The 21,460-nt window shown below is 38.9% G+C and overlaps 1 long non-coding RNA gene across 1 annotated transcript; it reads right to left on the reverse strand.

The window, feature by feature from the left end:
• Window positions 1-3,926: 3,926 nt before the first annotated feature.
• Window positions 3,927-16,587, reverse strand: LOC118896078. Its single transcript, XR_005020079.1, has 4 exons — window positions 16,098-16,587; window positions 7,182-7,332; window positions 5,506-5,560; window positions 3,927-3,964 (listed from the first exon to the last, which is right to left on the reverse strand). It is a non-coding gene; the product is annotated as an uncharacterized LOC118896078 (long non-coding RNA).
• Between the last annotated feature and the right edge of the window lie 4,873 nt (window positions 16,588-21,460).

Here is a 21,460-nt window from a genome sequence, read left to right on the forward strand (position 1 = left end):
ACTCCTTACATAACTTGACCTCTCCGTATCATTTCATACTCTTGACCTGAATCTCTCTGTCGGTTTCCTTGTCTGATACCACATTCTCTACTCACAGCACCTCACCTGCCAGCCCACATTTCTGTCTCCTCTTTTCTTCAGGCTCATTCCTGGTGGCTGTTTTTCTCCATCTTTGTGGTAAATAGCTGCTCTTAGGATTCTGTCTTAGGCAACTCTTTTTCTTATTTTACACACCTTTCCGGGGCCACCTTAGTAACTCTCATTATCTTGATTATTTTCTGTCGTAAATTCGCCTCTCCAGGTGTAGATCCTTAGACAAGATGAGACAGTTACTGTGTCAGCGCTCTCAGAGAGAAGGGTAAGGAAGTGGAGAAGCAGGGCAAAAACAAAATAAACACAAACAAAAAACCCAGCATGTGCCTTCAGGCAAAGTCCCAAATGCAGCCTGATCTACCAGCCGCTCAGGAGGGTAAATTACACCCAGATTTTGTCCCCCTTCAGGCAAGGACTTCCCCATTCCTTCACCAGGCACTCATTGACCACCAGCTATGGGGGAGGGGGAAGAGAAGGGACATAAACTCCCAAGGGGTCAGGTAAGGCCCTCCTTACTTTCAGGCACATAGAGAATGAAGAAGGGAAAAACCAAGTCAGCTAGATATCAAAAATGCTAATGACTGAAATCTTTACCTCCAACTCCTATCTCTCCACGAGCTTCAGACTTGTGTTGCCAGCTCCCTATTGGAAGTTTCCTCCCAGAGAATCTACCTCTGACTCAACATGTTAAAAATTAATCTCCCAGCTTCCCTCTCTATCTGCACCTCCTCCATATCTCAGCAAGACTTGAGGGTCACCTGTAACAGTCCCTCTCCCTTCCCTCCCACAGCCAATGACAAGTCCACACACCTCATGCCATACCCACTGCAAATGCCTTCTTTTAAGCCATCAGCTTTTCTCACTTATGTTAAGGCATTAGGTCACCCTTCTTTAGTGAACTTACACTAAAGAAATCTAATGTGTCTCTCCTCAGTGTAGATACCATTATTAGTTCATCACATATCCTTTAAAAAAAAAAAAAAAGCCCCAAATCTTTTGTATACCCTACCACGCATTTCCTGGTTTGGACTTGAAGGGAAGTCCCAACTGTTAGCTTCATGGACTCATCTCTCTTGTCCCCATGCTACGCCATGATTCCTAAACATTTCTAGAATTATCTATCCACTTCACTTCATTTCTCATCCCTGGCATTCTAGACCAAACCATCATCATCTCTTAACCAGTTTGCTGAAACCATCTCCTAACTGCATTAATCTGAGGTCATTGAAATTCTTCCTGATAAACATCTAACTACCTAGTGGCCTGTTCATCTAAAGCACAGAGCACCTCATTCTGTTTTTCATCCTGAATTCCTTTCAGGGGGCGTTGTCAGTGGGCCACTGCTGTGGGTTGTGATTTAAGCCTTGCGTAACTGAATGATGAGCAAGGCTCTTTGTTCTTTTTTTGTTCACAATCCCCTTTGCCTCCTTTTGGTCATAAAGTCAACCAAGGTTTGGGAGGTATTTAGTGACTGATTTGTCCAGTGGCTCTGGGAAGGCTCATTCCTACATCAGGCAAGGATTTCATTGGTAGGCCATTCATGTGCTATGTCTGCATTAGGCCCTGTTAAAAACCTAAAAATTCTCTGGATCATCTGTCTTACTAGTCTATTGCGATCCAGAAAATGTTTCTCCCTTGTTGCATCTTCTCACACATAGAAAAGTACTAAAATCATTAACTTGACATATCAGTTTTGTAATTAGCAGTAATCTTTTACCAAGATATATGCTCAATTACATGTATATCATACCCAAAAACTTGACATATATACTAGTTCCTCCCCTACTTCTTTGGAGTGGTTCCTCAGAGCTATCTCCTGGGCTACAGTCTGTGGTAAGACCCTGAATAAAACTTAAACTCACAACTCTTAAGTTGGGTGGGTTTTTTTAAGTCGACACTCTTGTCTTGATTCATGTAACTTCAGAGGAAGGCAGCGTCTACTCCAACACTCTTCATTTTCAAAACTTAACTTTTTAAAAAAAATCAATGGTTTAAACTTCAATAAATTACCTTTGCCAAAAGTTGAAATTTCTGTTTTCATCATGTAGGGGCCAATGCTAAGGATTTCCTATACGCTATGTATCAGGTAGACAAGGCAAACTGGACTCAGAATAGATTTTGAAATGTACTTTCTTACTCAATTTATTATCACCAATCCTGTATAATTATAGTAACTTCTGTCCTATTTGCATGACAGGTCCGGTTAATTTATTATTATTTATTATAATTTATTATTCAGATACTACTTATTCATTTCCTAAATCATCAAGGCCTCTGATATTTCTTATCTCTGCTTATTTGCTTTGCAGAAGTTGGTTGCCATGCTCATTTATTCTCTCTTTTTTTTTTAAATTTATTTTTGGCTGTGTTGGGTCTTTGTTGCTGCTCAGGTTTTTCTCTAGTTGTGGCGAGTGGGGGCTACTCTTTGTTGCGGTGCGCAGGCTTCTCATTGCGGTGGCTTCTCTTGTTGCGGAGCATGGGCTCTAAGCAGGCGGGCTTCAGTAGTTGTGGCTCATGGTCTCTAGAGCGCAGGCTCAGTAGTTATGGCACCCGGGCTCAGTTGTTCTGTGATATGTGGGATCCTCCCGGACCAGGGCTCGAGCCCGTGTCCCCTGCATTGACACGCAGATTCTTAACCACTGTGACACCAGGGAAGTCCCTATTCTTTCAAGAAACAGAAAGAGAAGAGGTTTTAAAAATCTATTTGCCCAATGAGATAATCCATGTGACTAAACCTACCCACCAAAATCTGTACTATCCTCCTTCTACGGAAATAGGGGTGGAGCTGTACACATAGGCAGAATACATTTACCCGAGTTCCCTGCCTCCAGATTATGTTCTTGGCAAAGACATGTGAGCAGAAGTGATGTGTACCACTCGAGGTTCCGGCCCCTGTGCATGCTCATTAATGTTTTTCATGTTTCCTAAATGACTGCGACAGTAATTCCTAGGGCAGTCCTGTAAGTATCTCGTTGAAGATGGCAGAGCCAGTGTCAGCCTGGGTCCCTGAAAGCCTTCATAAGAGCTGAGCTACTGCTAACCCAGAACCCTGCTATTGACCAAAGAAATAAACTTCCTGTTCTTAAGGGAACTGAATTCTGAGGATCCTGTCTTTTTCTGTAGGTTAGTCTACCCTATCTAAAACAAAGTATGTAAAAAAAAAACTCTTAAAATCAAAAGTACTGCACAAATATGAAGTATTACTATAACTCAAAGCTTATGAATAAAATCACAATGAATGAATGAATGGAAATAAGTGATTTGGGTTATGACCATATTTTGTTTTTCCACATCATGCCCATTTCCATTAGTGTGGTAATTGAGAGTTAGCTGTTCTAGAATGGCCCAACTCCAATCAGAACACATAGCTATATTGTTCAAGTTAAAAAATTAAATAAAAGAATCAGTTTACCATTCTCACTTCCTACTACACACACACAAATACAGTTTTCCTTCAATAGGACAGATTTTTAGAATTTCTGGAAGCTATAGCAATACCCCTACAAAGAACATTTCTCTCTAAAACCTCCCATTTTTTAAAAAATTTATTTATTTATTATTTATTTATTTATGGCTGTGTTGGGTCTTTGTTTCTGTGCGAGGGCTTTCTCCAGTTGCGGCAAGCGGGGGCCACTCTTCATCGCGGTGCGCGGGCCTCTCACTGTCGCGGCCTCTCTTGTTGCGGAGCACAGGCTCCAGACGCGCAGGCTCAGTAGTTGTGGCTCACGGGCCTAGTCGCTCCGCGAGCATGTGGGATCTTCCCAGACCAGGGCTCGAACCCGTGTCCCCTGCATTGGCAGGCAGATCCTTAACCACTGCGCCACCAGGGAAGCCCCTAAAATTTCCCATTTTTAATGCTTTTCTATTATATCTGTGAAGAAAAAAAAAGAGCTTCAATTAGTAGCTTATTTGTGAGCAACACTTCTTTTCACAATTATTTGGTTCATTTAACAAAGAAGATGTGCCCTCAAATTAAGAGTGAAAAGGTGTTTTTGAAGGTAGAGGCAATTAAGCTGGGTGAGTTATCAAAGTACATAGAAAACAAAACGAAGCACTCCTGCAGCTTAAATGTGAAGAATTATGCCATCGATTTTGCAACATTTATTGTATAAATCGTGTGTTTCTGTATTAGGCCAGGGACGCAGAGGATGTAATGTAGAACAAAATAAATAATGTCCCTAATTTTATAGGGCTTACTTTTGAGTGGAGGAGATAGGCATTAAATCAATTATTCATAAAAAAATTAAATAATATGAAGGAAGAATATAGGGAGCTATGAGAATGTATAATGTTTGTCTTGGTGGGTAGGAGAAGGATGAGCAAAATGAGATCTGAAGGATAAGTAGGAATTAACTGGATAAAAGAAAGTACAGGGAAAAGCATTCTAGTAGATGGAACACGGCAAATTCAAGGCACCAAAAGAGGTCCACTGGATTAGGGTGCAGTGAATAGAATAAGGCTGTAGGAGTGGATCAGAGAGGCTCTCATGGGGAACTTAAAACTATATGAAGAGCAGTATGGAAAAACTGAAAGGGTTTAAGAATGGATGTGATGTTCTTGTCATAAAGTTCATTCTGGCTGCCTTGTGGAAGATGAGTGTTAGCAGTATAAAAAGATCAGCTTAAAAGGCAAGGTAGGGCTTCCCTGGTGGCGCAGTGGTTGAGAATCTGCCTGCCAATGCAGTGGACACGGGTTCGAGCCCTCATCTGGGAAGATCCCACGTGCCGCGGAGCAACTAGGCCCGTGAGCCGCAACTACTGAGCCTGCGCGTCTGGAGCCTGTGCTCCACAGCAAGAGAGGCCGCGATAATGAGAGGCCCGCGCACCGCGATGAAGAGTGGCCCCCACTTGCCACAACTAGAGAAAGCCCTCGCACAGAAACGAAGACCCAACACAGCCAAAAATAAATAAATAAATAAATAAATTAAAAAAAAATAAAAATAAAAGGCAAGGTAAAGGAAAGTGATGGCTTGGATTTAGACGGAGGTGTTGGTGAAAATAGAAATAAATAAATATTTAAAATATATTTGGGAAAACTAATATTAAAATAATAAAAAACACATTGATAATTAAGACCATCTGTGTTAATATGAATTAGATAAAACTGTATGTAGACTATTGATGTCAACATGACTTAGATTTTATTTTTTGTTTTTAGGAAAACTCTGCCTAGGTAACATAGCGCTATAAATCAGTAAATAACTTTACTGTTTGCTTCAGGAAATCTCTTCAGATCAAACTGTTAGAGGCAATAATCTGCTCCTCTGGCCAAATAATTTGCTCATCAGTTTAGTTGTCAAGACTAACTTCACAGTATCCACCAATTTTAAACTTTGCCCAGTTCTCCATTTCCCTTCTTGAAAGACTCCTTAAACTTCTTCAGGCCAGACCCCAAACCCTATAAATATCTCACCTCTGACGACCTCTTTCTGAAACACTGCCAAGACCCGGTCAACGTGGTGTTCTCCCTATTGTAATGAGTTGAGAGTGCTTTATTAAAAGATTGAAGATATTTTGAGGAGCTCAACAAGGTAAACACAGGAAGTAGTTTCACAAACACTGGCATAGTCATACAATGAAATATATGAAGCTATTGTTGCATTAAATTACACTGTAGCAAAGTACGGGCGTTGAAAAATGTCACACCATGTTAACTAAAAATTCAAGTTACTAAAGAGTTTACTTTAATCCCAGTTTAGTTAAATTTAGTTTAATCCCAGTTTGATATGTTTGGTTGTTTGGATGGATGGATAGGTAGATAGAGAGAGAGAGATGAAATTCTCAAAGGACAACCTCCTAAATTTTAACTGTGCTTATCGTTTTATCTTTAGGGGTAAGAATATGAATGAATTTTTTCCCAGTATTTTCAAATTCTTCCTCACTGAACACATTCTACTTGTGTAATAAAAACAATGAATGCTATGAAGAAATAAAACTTTTGAATTTGCATATATTGGGGAATTGGAATATGTACTTCAAAATCAAAAAAGTTTAGAATTTATAAACTCTGCGGTTTCTTCCTTAAAGTTTCCTTGTTTGGTGATGGGGAAATAGGATGGAGGAATATAATAACTACTCTTTTCATGGCATAGTTTCACAGTAATCATGTAAGATACATGATACTTTTCATCTTATGAATGAGAAAACTGGGGCACTAAGTGTTTAAATAACTTTATTTCTCACTAGAAACAAGGGCCAGTTGGAGTTACTCTCCAGAGTATCTGATACTAATAGGTAACATTTTTTGAGTACTTACTATGACTCACAACCCTCTGAGATAGTTTTCTATTACCTTCATCTTACAAACAAGGAAACAGGAATGGACCTGTGTGTCCAAAGGGAGTGACAAGGTAAGGAATCAAACCCAGATAAGCTGAGCCCCAGGGCCTGTATTTTTAAATCACTGTATGTTATCTTCCATATTTTTATTCATTTTACACACCACAGCTAGACACTCATAGATATACTTTATATTTTTCAAATGGATAACTCTGAAAATATTTACCTCCTTAAGACTGGCTGGTCTTTAAGGGGAGGAACAGTGTGAATGAACAAACGGACTACAGAAGTCGTTTGGCTTCAGGAGAAAACCAGCTGAATTTCCTACTTCTCTAATTAACCACACTAATCCCCAAGTGTCAAATAGTATTAACCAGTCAACAGTTGCTTTTCCAGAGAACTAGGTGACTCATTTTCTAAACATACTGCTCATGTAGCCTCAGAATTTTGGCTGAGCCCATCCTTCCTCTCTCTCTCGGAGCCCTCGTCTTCAGTTTTCGCTTCTCCCTGGCTCTGGTACCCTTATTCCTCAACTTAGTTTCTTATTTCACCTTAGGGCTAATCCAGGTTAGGATCTATCTGCAAAATCTGACTCAGTGTTAAGGGGGAGAAGTTAATGATAAAATCCTAAGTCTTTACTAGATATTCCAGTGACTAGAGGCAAACACTTTTCCTTAATGTTCAGCCCATCTCATTTTTTAGCATATTCCCAAGGTCTACTTCCCGAACTTCAATCCAGGCTCTTCCAACAGTCTGGCAAAGACAGATTCCAGGTGATCCCCTGAAATGTAAGGAAGGATTCATACTCACGTGTGTTCTATCAATAGCTACCACTGCCACCTGTTGAAGTCTGTGCAATCTGGCTTCTGTCCCTCTACTGCTCTGAGGATCCTACTAATAACCAAGGACTCCCAATGACTAAATCCAGGCAACTTGACCCAAACATCATCTTCATGGCAATCTGTAGAAATATACATAACCAATCATGTAGATTTTCTTAAAACTGTCATTCTTTGACTTATTCAATTCCAGTTCTCCTGGTTTTCTCACTGCTCATTATTCATTTTTCTGCCTGTTCTTCTTCCTTTTTGTTTAAACGAAGGCCTTTGCCACTACTTTGGAGTGTATAACACTGTCAAAGACCTGTCTCTTGCCTTCATGTAGGTAACTCCCACATCATGATCCCCAGCCCCGTAGCTCTTCAGAGATGCTTATTTTTATATCCCACTTCATGCTTTGATGCCACAGTATATCCTTTCCAAAGTCTCAATTTATGTTAATGGTACCATTTCCCCACTTATTCAAAATCAATCCTTGGAGTAATGTTTGATTTTTTTCTTTATATTCCCCATTTCCAACATTATCACATCCTGTAGATTCTATATTAAAAATATCTGTTTTAAAAATACCCATTAGGATTTATTCCTTCCCACTTATATGCCATCATCATAGAGGGAGTCTATTGTCTTTGTGCAATGGTCTCCTGACTGTTTCACCCACTGAGCCTTCTCCTCCAAGCCCATTTCCCCAGTCTTCTATGATTTCCATTGGTCATATTCTATATTAAAAATGAGGATATGTTAAAAAATGAGACCCTAAAATAAATTTTCAGACTCATCTGCATTCCTCCCATAATAACTATTATTTATTTAGCATCTACAATGTGCCAAACACTTTGCTAACCACTTTACAGATGTTTTTAATCCTTTCAACAATCATAAAAAGTAAGGCTTATTATACCTAGTGTACTTTTGGGCAAACAAGATTCAATTAACAGGATGTTTGCTTTCATAAGGTCACACCTTAGAAGGCAAATAGAGCTGTCATTTGATCTAGGTCTCATGGATTCCAAAGCCTGTTCTAAGAATTTAATATATGATACTACAAAGATGCAGAAATCAGATAATCACTGAATAAAAAATAAAATTTTGTTTTATATGTGACTATACATCAGAAAATAATTTAAAGTCAATCCAGTGAAGTTAAGACACTTACTCTCAGGATTCTTATTGATATACAATGAGATTAAGTAGAAGTACAAGAAAATAGTTATTGGGACTTTAACCTATCCTAAATTTCTTAGCTCAGATTGAAGAAATAGTAATTTCTCTAACGGCCAAGTATTTATTTAACCCGAACTGTGATTGTCACTGTAAGAAGGAAAACTATCTACCTCACAACAAATAATGGTGGGGACATCCCCTGGATGATGTGTGAAATGGATGCTTGTCAACACATGATTATACAAAAGATGTCTGTAATGAACCGTGTGCTAGAGTGAGTTCGCCCCTCACATAATACGACAGAAAGACAGCAAAAAAATAACTCCCTATTTGGCCACCTGGAAGGAAAGTAAATATGTCTATGAAAATGGCTCTGTGAAGACCCAAGATGCTACAGTTTATGAAAAAGCAGAGCTTTTCTCCACCCTCATAAAAACAGAACAAAACAAAAAGCTGATGAGCTATAAGTTACTTCCCAGAGAGGTCCCAAGTGGTTCCATTCTTGTTCTTATTTATTCCTCTGTTTCTTTTTTTGCCTTCACGTCATTACGCTGTTTTTATGTAACTTTTGATTCCTTCTTTACCACCTCTCCAATTCTATATTTACAAATTGTTCCAGTGAAGAAAAAGGCATTTTATGTCAAACAACACAGTTTATAGTCCAGCCTGAGGAACTCATTATGCATAGGAAGTGAATGGAAATTAAATTAATTCTGGATACAACTGAAGGCAATCTTTTTTGTTCACTGAAGAATTCGTCCGCCTCTGATGCCAAGATCAATCCAGAAATAAAAGGAAGGCATGTCGGTGTATTCAAATGTCAATTGAATATAGATTATTGCCAGAATTTTGTAGAATCTGCCAGTGATTCCTAAGACATTACTTTAAAACCAGTATTTATGTAACTAATTACAATTTTCTGCTTTCAGGTGTCAAGAATGAGCTTGAATTACCTTAAGCAAAATGGAAGAATTTATTATAAAAATTCAAGAATATTTTACAAAACACAAGAGAAAGAAACTTTTGTCTCAGAGAGGTTTGGAATTTAGAAATGGAAAAACATCAAAGAGCTAGCAGTAGGGCTTCCCTGGTGGTGCAGTGGTTGAGAATCCGCCTGCCAACAATGCAGGGGACACGGGTTCGAGCCCTGGTCCGGGAAGATCCCACATGCCGCGGAGCAACTAAGCCCGTGCACCACAACTACTGAGCCTGTGCTCTAGAGCTCACGAGCCACAACTACTGAGCCCGCGAGCTGCAACTACTGAAGCCCGCACGCCTAGAGCCCGTGCTCCGCAACAAGGGAAGCCACCTCAATGAGAAGCCCACGCGCTGCAACAAAGAGTAGCCCCCACTCACCGCAACTAGAGAAAGCCCGCGCGCAGCAACAAAGACCCAACGAAGCCAAAAATAAATAAATTTATTAGAAAAAAAAAAAAAAAAGAGCTAGCAGTATTTTCTTACTCTATCTTTCATTTACACCTCTTTCTGTGCTGTAGTTTTTACTTTGCATGGCATAAAGTGGCAAGGCAATCCCATAAGTTTGTACAGGTTGCCGACTGCACGAGGGTGTCCAGCCTTCGACGCAGTCTAAAATACAATCTAGCTCTGCTAGCCAGGCTGTGAACCCTCATGGTTGAGTTGTCCTAGAAAGGGTGACTTCTTCTAGTTTCTAAAAGGCAGCATATGAGTAAGTGGAGACCCCATCAAATGCTGTGGTTTTGCATATTTCAGGTCCAGTCACACAAAGAAAATGAATATGGTTCAAACTACAAATCCCTAGTAAAGAGATTTTGATTGAATGTGGTACCCAGTTCTGGTCCAATTAGCTGTGATTCAGAAGCTAAGGATATATTTTTTAAAACTGTAAATTTGTTAGTCTTTGGTGGATAGGGCATTTATTCATAACGCCTCTAAATTTTTATAACTCAGACTGCCCACTACCCTCTAACTCTTAGAGATTTCCTAAGAGTCAACTACTTATGAGTTGTATATCAGAATGGAAAGTATGCCAGGAGCAGTAGAAACTATCTAGATTTGGAGGAAGAGCTAGTTCTTTTCTTCTCTCCATATACATAAAATTCTTTATGGGTTGGCTTTGTATTTTTAGGGGACTGGAGATCCATTGATTCTTCAATTAAAATATAAGGTGTGGTTGTTGAAATATTTGTTTTGTATATTTTCTCCAAAATAAATTTTGTCTTCCTCTTATGGTTACCAGATTCAGCAAATAAAAATACAGGGCACCAGTTAAATTTTAATTTCATATAAATAATAAATAATGAATAAGTATGCCTCATGTATGAATTTCAGATAAATAATGAATAATAAATAATAAGTATGCCCCATGTAATATTTGGGACATAGATATAATAAAAATTATTACATGGGATATACACTAAATAATCATTCATTGCTTATCTGAAACAAATTGACCTGGGTAACCTTCATTTTATCTGGCAATGGCAATCTTACTTCCTTTTTATTATAAGTAGAACCCTAGAGAATTATTTTTAGACATTTTTAGATCTAATTTTGGCAGAGGGATGGAGTTAAGAAAATAGAAACATGTCTAGCCTTACACGTGAAGGATACTAAAACTTGACCTGGTGGCTTTACAGTGGAATATGATAAATGGTCACCTGGTCCCCATGAGTAAAAATGTCTGTGTTCTCTTTGGGGGAAGAAAATGAATGAAGGCTATCTTGTATTATTTTTATAGTATTTACATATACTCAATCATACAATGGAGCAAGGATATTTTATAAGTAAAATATAACTAACAAAATAGCACATAATTTCATCAGAAAGCTAATTTACTTTTTTAGAGCTGAGAGAAGTCAGATGATATTTCCATATATTAACATTGTCACATCTCTTTTTACTTCTCATTTTTATTTAAATTAATTATATAGAATCACTGCAATTACTTATAGTTAGTAATTAAAACAAATCATCTAATGTTGCCTTTAGTCCTTGAGACTTACTCCTGCTTTTAAAAAGTGGCACACTGGTATGTGTGTTAAACTTAAAAATTTAAATCATAGAATTCTGAAAGAAGGTAACTGTCTTATTAAGTCATCTACAACCTAAAAGTTGGAATAATTATTACTTAAGTCCACATAAAATGTACTTGGATTTAGACTTAATCAGGTAATTACAGTAAGAGTATGATTTTTGTAAGAAATTAGAGAAATATCTTAATTTTTCTTTATTACTCAAAAGTAACGGGGCTTCCCTGGTGGCGCAGTGGTTAAGAATCCGCCCGCCAATGCAGGGCACATGGATTCGATCCTTGGTCCGGGAAGATCCCATATGCCGCGGAACAACTAAGCCTGTGTGCCAGAACTACTTAGCCTGCGAGCCACAACTACCGAGCCCGTGAGCCACAATTACTGAAGCCCGTGTGCCTAGAGTCCGTGCTCCACAACAAGAGAAGCCACTGCAATGAGAAGCCTCAGTAGCCCCCGCTCACTGCAACTAGAGAAAGCCTGCGTGCAGCAACAAAGACCCAATGCAGCCAAAAAAAAAAAAAAAAAAAAAAGTAACACTACCATGATTATTTTAGAGATTTGATGAGCACCTGTTCTGTTCCATGCAGTATACTAGTCAAAATATACATTTTAATCTTGTTTCCTTTCCATAATTTTTATAGAGTAGATATTATGATCTAGATTTTTAAAAAACCTATTAGAAACTGAAACAAATATTTATTAGCTTCTGTAAGCCACACATATAAATAATAAGTGATCATATCTGGTCCTAAAGCCTATATGATATACCATGATAAAAAAATAAATTTATTGTGTCACTAAAATATTTGACCCACACCCAAGGCAGGAAGTATTGATAATTATTTATTTATTTTTGGCTGTGTTGGGTCTTCGTTGCTGCGCACGGGCTTTACCCAGTTGTGGGGAGCAGGGGCTACTCTTCATTGCGGTAAAGCAACCGATGCGCGGGCTTCGGTAGCTGTGGAACGCAGGCTCAGTAGTTGTGGCGCTGGGCTCTAGAGCGCAGGCTCAGTAGTTGTGGTGCACATGCTTAGTTGCTCCGTGGCACATGGGATCTTCCCCAACCAGGGCTCGAACCCCTGTCCTCTGCATTGGCAGGCGGATTCTTAACCACTGTGCCTCCAGGGAAATCCCGGAAGTATTGATAATTTATCTTGGTTTCTCAATTCTTTTTTTACTCTAATAAAGATAAATATATGATTTTAAGAACTAATTAACATTAGTATTCAACAACTTTTTTTCATGTAGTGAATTATTCAAACATAGTACTTTGTTTAGGGGACATAGATAATGACCTGTCAACTTTTGGTGGAAATATTTTTATAAGTTACAGTAATTTTTTATCTCTGAAGAATACTGTCTTAGAGATTGAACAACATGGCGTTGACCACTAGAGGGCTTAAAATTTGCAATCCCTGTAATCTAATAGTACTGATGGACATTTCGTTAAGGGCTTCTGGTAAATTTTGAAAAGGGAAGTAGACACACTGACTCTGTGGATCTCATGTGCTGAATAAAGGTTATAATTAAAGTTAATTTTAATATTTGTTGGAATCTTTACTTCTAAAGAATTGTAGTATTAGGTTATTTTACAATTACAATTATTATAAAGTTGTACAACAATTTTACAATTGTTATTTGATAAATTTCCCAGAGAATCCTAGTGAAATTGGAATGTAATGTAATTGAAGTGAAGTATTGGAATTAATAATAGGGAGAGGGCCTTAGAATACCTACTGGGAAGAGAATCTCATAGAAGACTGAAGGAGAACATCTGGAGAGAAGAAAAGCAAAAGATGGCAAAGGAGCAAAGAAAACCAAACCCCCCCCAAAAATTTTGAGTATTCTTCTCTTGGAGGGATTGGCATGTACTTGGCAATGTGAAACCAGGGGTTGAGTGATTGATCTAAGTAATAATAATAATTATAAAAGTGATATTTATTGGATTTTCACTACGTGCTAGGACTCTACTAAGGCATTAACATATATTAACTCATTGAAACATCTCTTAAACCTCAGAATATTCACTCTATTCTTTTTTTTTTCATTTTACAAATAAGGAAACAGACCCTTTCTTCTTAGACACTTGCCCCACCCCCCTAAAATAAAAACCATTCAGTGAAGGCTATGGCAGACACAAAGGAGCTTTCCTAAAGCAGATGAATTCTATAAAGACTCAGAGTTTGGAGCTTACTGAGTTCAAGATCTAGGACAAAGCAATGGTCCCAGATGAGGATGCATTCTTCATGAGCTTTGGGAGAAGCGAGGCCAGGGCATTTAAAAATATCTGACAGTAGGAAGTTAAATGTCATGAAAAAATATCTGATAATTGGAAGTTGGGAAATTGCACATGGTCTAAAATCTTGTATGGGGGGCCAGGGGGAGAAAAATACAGTAAACTACACTGTTAAATGTCTAGACATTTAAAGGCTGATCTTGCCATAGGTTCTTAATGGCTTTAAGTAATGAAACAAAGCAAAATACAACAGAAAATAAAGGCCTGATGTACTACTTATGTGTTTTGTAGCAATTTCTGGCAACTAAATTTCTTTGTCCAGCTAGTGATGAGGAAATCCTGTATTTTTGATACTTTCTTAAGAGCTGAAAAGGAGATGATGAGAGATCATGCCACTGACCCATGGAATATTACCTAGAGGGAATTCTATGTAAAAATGCACTTATGCATTTTTTTAAAGGTTTTTTTTTTTCCCCTGCGCGGCATGCAGGATTTTAGCTCCCCGACCAGGGATCGGACCATGCCCCCTGCAGTGGAAGCAAGGAGTTCTAACCACTGGATTGCCAGGGAATTCCCTTATGATGGTTTTAAACACAAACACACTCAAGGTTATCACACACAGTATAAGTAATATACTTAGAGAAAACAATATTTCAGAGGAGAAAGTAACAAATGAAGACACTGACTTAGCCATTGTCTTTGGCAAGATGCCATTCATGGGTGGTGCCAATAAGCATAATTACGTAATATTCTCTAGGCGTATTCAGCCACTTGCATGCAGGAACAGATTAATAGATAGTTGGATTTGACCAGAGTTTAGTTTTTGTTAGGAAAGAATGCTTGAGGGAGAAAGGGAAAAGGAAGTTAAGGACATTTGTTGGGAAGTAGTTATAGGGCAAAATCATGAAAACAAGCTGGCTAGAGTGACATGTGAAGACATGGGATTAGGATGAATAAAAGTAAGTTATAGGGTCAATGAACTGGTGGTCTTGATGAGCTGGTGAATTGCATGAATGGAGTACTAGAGTGAATAGACTAAAAGAATAGAGGATGATAGAATAAGTAGTTTAAAACTGAAATTCAGATATGGTACAGTTTGGGGTGATGACAAGGTCTAGGTATGACATGTGAGTGGTTGTAGAGAAAGGATGGAGGAAAAGATTATTGGAGCCAAGGAAACAAAAGAATGTAGAGGCTAAGGTGTTAGTTGGATCATCTAGTTGGATTTTGAAGTAGATAACCACGATGACAGGAAAGGTATAAATAAGCAAAGAACAATTACTCAGAGGTCCATACATGGTCTAACAAGCAGGGATACAGGGTGACAAAGTATGAGATTGTACGTTTCAAAAGACATGAAAGTTTTGAAGGGGGAAAGAGGAGTGATAGTTTGGAAGTAGGAACAGAAGATAGCAGAGAGGCCGCTACCTCAAACTCCAGGCATATATGATACTTAGAGTACGAGAGGAAAAAGTAAAAATAAATCCTTCATTTGAAGGGCTCCAGGGAAAGCAGTGTTTTCAGGAGCCAAGTCAAAATTCAGCAAAACTCTGAAGAAAATGTTCTGTGAAGAGGTTAATGAAGGAGAGGAGTTTTCTGATGACAGGAAGTAAGTTTGGGCAGAAGGGCTTAGACGGCCAAGAGTCTGGGCGATGTGTGGTCAGATTAGCAGGGCTGAGAAAAGGGTGCATGAAACAGTGATCTGGGAAATGTGCACTTCTCACGGGTGATACAGGAAAACTGGTTTTGGAGGCACGATGGGATTTGTTTCAGAAGCCACAGGACACAGTAATTAAAGATCATGGGGTGGCCGATCTTTCCTGCAGCTGCAGGTGGGACGGTGGTGAGGCCAAAGTCTCATCCCTGGGGTTTTAGAGCAAGGGGTAGACGGAGATCTTAGGCCTTATGCTGTTGGAGAAAAGCAGCAATTCAGTACCCCTTGCTTCCCATCAAGGGCCCTCTCTACTAAGTAATTCCATTGATTGGAAAAACTCCTACAGAATCTCTAAGCCCAAAAGTCCCCTGCTTTGTGAACCTTTCCAGACCTCCACATCTCATAGTTAGTCATTTCCTCTATAACCCAAATCACTTTGCACAAACAGCTCTTTGAACCTGTATGACATTTTATTGTAATTGTTTACCTGTCTCTCCCAGTACACACTGAACACCTTGAGTCACAAATTGTGGCTTACTTTGTATCCGTACTACAAAGTAGACCATAACCACACAACTCGGTAACAAACTTAAGATCTATTAAGGGCTCAATAGCTTTAAAAAAGTGACTTAAAGTGAATTAAAAGACTGCTTCAGCAGTATTACTATTATGACTAACTGCTGGGAGTTTCCTATGGGTGAGCACTACACTAGATGTTGTATGTACCCAGTCCTGATTTGGTAGCTGTCTTAGTCAACTCAGGCTGCTACAACAAATATACCACAGACTGGGTAGCTTAAACAACCAGCATTTATTTCTCACCTCTCTGGAGGTTGGAAGTCTGAGGTCAGGGTGGCAGCACGGTTGGGATCTTGGTGAAGGTCCTCTTGCTCGTTTACAGATGGCCTTCTTCTCATTGTATCCTCACATGGTGAAGAGCAGAGAGAGAAAGGAAGCAAGTTGTCTCGTGTGTGCCTCTTCTTAGAAGAGCATTAATCCTATTCATGAAAGCTCTATCCTCATGGCCTCATTACCTCCCAAAGGCCCTGCCTCCTAATATTATCATATTGAGGGTTAGGATTTTAATGCATAAATTTTGGGGAGACACAAACATTCAGTTCATAACAGTAGATGATACTATTGTCATTTTACAAGCAAGAAAGCTGGGACTCAGTCTCAAAGGTTATGCAGTCAGGAGGATGTAAAACCAGGAATCGGTCCTAGTTTACCTGATACTAAAGCCTTTCAGTTCTATCAAATTGCTGTCTTGATTCCATTTATGTTCTCATCCTAAACTTCTAAGATCTAGGAGTTTTATTATTGCCAGTGCAGATTTAACACCACAGTGACAAAAATAGAGAAAATGAAAGTTGTTAATTTTATTGTAATATTTACTGTTTATTAGTGTGACTCTTTAAAAAAATCTTTCTGGAGAGTAAAATAATACAAAAGGAAAAAATGGCTGATATAATTCAAATTTGATCAAAACTTACTTTGGTTTACAGGACAAAATATGCAAATTATACTCTGAGGGTAAGCTCAGCTAGGAATATGCAAAGAACTCTCAAACACTAATTCCACCCAGACAAAAAGAAATATGGAAATGTCCTAGAATGTCATGAAGTTTCACAGAAATTCTGACATAGGTAATATAATATGAAACTCTATTTTGCTTCTAAATTATTTAAATTATACACACTTTTTAGAATATGGGAGACCAAGTAGCCTCATGCACATTTAACTTTGTAACACTCTTCTTCCCTAAAGTGAAAGCTGTTGAATATCCAGGGCCCATGTTGAGTTTGCCCAAGTCAGAATCCCAGAGGATCCCTGATATGAATCTTGCGTTCAACATGGCACATGAAAATCATAGAAACTTCCTTCATTGGTAATAGCTTAGGTGTGCAAGGTCAGAGTAGGGGCTCTCTGTCGTTCTGGAGAGAGAAAGATTTGAGCACATCCTCAGACCTCAGAAGGAAAAAAGCATCCTATTTATTCTTATTTTCTGGGGCATTTGCAGGAACATCAGGTTCAATATGGGCAAATAAAAGGATTCCAACTACGTACTCAGTAATCAAAACATTCCATTGTTGGTACTGTACATGTGACAGTAACTTGACTGTACCCGGGAGACAAGAGAAGAAACATGAAGAGCAGCAAGTATTTTTTGGAACAAAGGATGTTGTAAAGGCTAGTATCATGAATAGGTCCTTAATAGGTAAAGCATTTTTTTAATTACCTTGATTCAAGTAGCCAACTAGGGAATTCCCTGGTGGTCCAGCAGTTAGGACTTGGTGCTTTCACTGCCAGGACGCTGGTTGGGGAAATAAGATCCCCACAAGCTGCTAGGCATGCCCTCTGCCCACCCCCCCAACAAAAAAGGCAAGTGGCCAACTAAATCAGATGATTCAGTATTCAGTAAAATAACTAAATCCAGTAAAACATAAAACACTAGGTCTTGAATTATATAGTTGGGTGGTTCACATCCAGATATGCAGATAATTTGCAAATCTTCACTTCATTTGCTGCTTCATAGGCATATCTTGATGTTTACAGGTAAATGGAGTAGTTGGTTCATTAGATAATTAACAGCCTATGGAAGAGGCCATTCTATCAAAATTGCAGTTTGACTCTGTGGGTTACAACCTCTGACAGAATGGCACTTAAGTTTCATTGGCTAAACTGCCAAAACTACTAGACTCTGAAAGAACCTTCAGGTGCTTACCCAGGTTTAACTCTTTTAACACCCAACAATTTCTGTCTAGACTAAATATGATCAGCAGATTCTTTCATATAACCACTAGGCACATCTCAATAGAATTTATCCTGTAGAGTTTTTAAAAATTTGAACAGGAAACAGGAACAACAAGAGTTACTAGGTATTATTAGGTATTACTAAATTTATCAGCTATGATCTCAGATTCCTATCTTTACCTTTAATCTTTACTTGCTGACTCTGTTAACTATAGCTTTAAGACTTTTCCTAAAATCAACAATCCTGCTAAGACTTGAATGCTGAGGGTATAGGGTAAGTTAGGAGAAGTCAGGGTTTGGGGTTGGCCCTGTAAGAATGATACTGGCTGATATGGTAAATCAGAAAGGCAAGAGCTTGTGTTCGGAGGGGTCGGCTAAGAAACAGAAGGTTAACATGAAAAATTCAGAGTTTAGAACTGTCTGGTGGTAAGGATCAGAATACCAGTAGAGAGATTAGGATGGAGAAGGTCAGAGAGCTAGAAGGGATGGAAAATAAAGATGGGTCGGGTACTTAATCTTACGAGTGTGTGTAGCAGGAGGCTAGACTCTAAAGCACAGAGTCTAAATAGTTGTAAATCATTATCATTAGTAGTAGCTATTCTTAGCTATTTTTATTAGCTTTGTACTAAAACTACTATGGAAGAGATTCTCACAGAGCTCTCATGTAAGGCCTCATGTTATAAAAATATTGGGCTTGAATGAATGGGTAGTTAGAGGCAAGTGAGACCTGCATGGAGCAGGAGAATGACGGGTGGAGAGTCAGGCAGTTTTCCTACCTACAGGATTCCAAGAGGAAGTGGATTTTGGTTTGTATTCCAGCTTCATCACATATACCTGTATAGTTGAATTAAAGCCATTTAAATCTCCCTGGGGCTTCCCTGGTGGCGCAGTGGTTGAGAGTCTGCCTGCCAGTGCAGGGCACGCGGGTTCGAGCCCTGGTCTGGGAAGATCCCACATGCCGCAGAGCAGCTGGGCCCGTGAGCCACAGCTACTGAGCCTGCGCGTCTGGAGCCTGTGCTCCGCAACAAGAGAGGCCGCAATAGTGAGAGGCCCGCGCACCGCGATGAAGAGTGGCCCCCGCTTGCCACAACTGGACAAAGCCCTCGCACAGAAACGAAGACCCAACACAGCCAAAAATAAATAAATAAATAAATAAATAAATAATTAAAAAAAAAAAAATCTCCCTGATAATATTTAATACATTGGGTTGCTGTGATAATAAATGAAATACTCTATGTACCATATCTGGTCTAGTGTAGCCATCCAGTAAATGTTAACTTCCATTCTTCTTCATCTACCACTTAAGCATCCCTTATAGCACTAAGTGTAGTCTTGTACATCTCACTAGAGTCTTTATTATTTGATGATAGGAAATGTGTGCTGTCTTTGTGCGTGTGTGTGTTTTTTTTTTTTTTTGGCCGTGCAGCTTGTGGGATCTTAGTTCCCCAACCAGGCATTGAACCCTGGCCCTCGGCAGTGAAAGCATGGAGTCTTGAGCATTTGACTGCCAGGGAATTTGCTGTGCTGTCTTTGTATCACCAGTAACTGCCTTGCACATAGTAGATGATCAAAAATGTATTCCACAAACTTGGTATATCTGGAAAGTATTCTCCTCTTAAAAGAGACCAGGTTGATAAAATGGACAACATCTAAACTTTAAGACATTCAAAAATTTATCAAGGGGTTTTAAAAAACCCATATAAACATCATGTATATTTTCTAGGATAGATATCAGTGAGATTTATTTTAAAATACTGATGGAACTCTCTGGTGGTAGGAATTGGAAATATGGTGTAAAGTCAATTAAAATACTCTGAAATGGGCCTGCTCCCAATTATATTAATTTAAAATACTAGACACCTGCTTTCTCAGCATCCTTTGCTGCTGATGTAGAATTCAGTTAAAAGGTGCTGGGGTGAGGAACATCTTGCAGGGGGAGGAAAGTTGGAACATACCAACATAAGTTGGTGCTTGAATGAAAACTTACTTTTAACAATATTAACAGGAACAACAAAGAGCTATGTCAAGAAGAGAAAGTGTATATAATAGATAGAAAATTGAAGATGGAATACCAATATGCAGTCAGAAATTTTGAGTTGGGTACTCTAGGAGTAAACTACTGCTGGTTTGGATGAGGGTGAATTCAGAGAGGGAGAAGAGTCAAATGTAACCGATTACACGAGCATCGCTCCATACCTCAATACGTGTTCTGACTGCTCCCAGAATGTACTCACATCCATATATCCAGCAATGCTGCCCTTGTATATCATCAAATTTTCACTGGCTACTGGGTCATCCAAATCAGCATACACATATACTGTAATATCTCTCATCTAATGAAACAACAACAACAACAAAAATCCTGCCTGTTTTCACATCTTCTGTCCATATATATACCCCATTTGTAGAAAAATTCAAGGAAGAATTGTCTATGCTCATCTCTATTTGCTACCTTTCTATTCATTTTTGAACCCACTAACAAGTCTTTCTTCCCCATTCAACTAAAATTACTCTTGTTAAGGCCACTTGTGACCTTTTGTTGCTCAATCCAACAGTCAGTTTTTAATCGTCAAATTACTTGACCTCTCATCAGAACTTGGAACAGTTAATTATTCACTCTTTTTACAGCACTTTCTTCACTTGGGCTTTTGGACAACATTCTGTCTGCTATCTCACTGGACATTTTTTCCCTAACTCCTGAGTCTGCCTCTTCACTTTCTCAATCTCTAAAGTTTGGAATTTCCCAAAGCTTAGTCCCTGGGACATCACTGTTCTTTAATTATACTTACTCCTTTAGTGATCTCAATCCAATTTTATGACTCCAAATGATATTTATATAGGATAGATTCCAAAATTCATAACTCTAGCCTAGACTTTTCTCCTGAAGTTCACTTTTATATACCCAATTACCTACTTGACACCTCCACTTGGATTAGAATAGATATCTCAGACTGTACTTGTCTCAGACTGACTCCTGATTATCCCACCCCAAACACTCAGATCAGCTCTTTCAGCGGTCTTCTCCACAAGTCATTACACAGTTAATGAAAACTGCATCTTTGCAGTTGCTCATGGCAAAACTCTAAAGTCTTCCTTGCTTCTTTTCTATAGCTCACATCCGATCCATCGCAAATTTTGTTGGTTGTATCTCAAAATATATCCGGAATCTGTTCACTTCTCAACATCTCCATTGCTACCACTCTGGTTCAAGACATCATCAACTCTCACCTCAATTACTGCCAGAGTCTCTAACCGGTCTCCTTACTTCTGCTCTAGATACATAGAATATATTTTCCATCAGCAGTTGGTGTGAATTTTAAAGAACACATCAAATTATGCCATCTCTTTCTGCACTGAGCGAAACCCAAAGCCTGTTCTCTGACGCACAAAGCCCTGCATAATTTGCCTCCTGCTACCTCCCTGAGTCCAGC

The sequence above is a fragment of the Balaenoptera musculus genome, chromosome 5, assembly GCF_009873245.2.
Source record: "Balaenoptera musculus isolate JJ_BM4_2016_0621 chromosome 5, mBalMus1.pri.v3, whole genome shotgun sequence".
NCBI classification, from domain to species: Eukaryota; Metazoa; Chordata; class Mammalia; order Artiodactyla; family Balaenopteridae; genus Balaenoptera; species Balaenoptera musculus.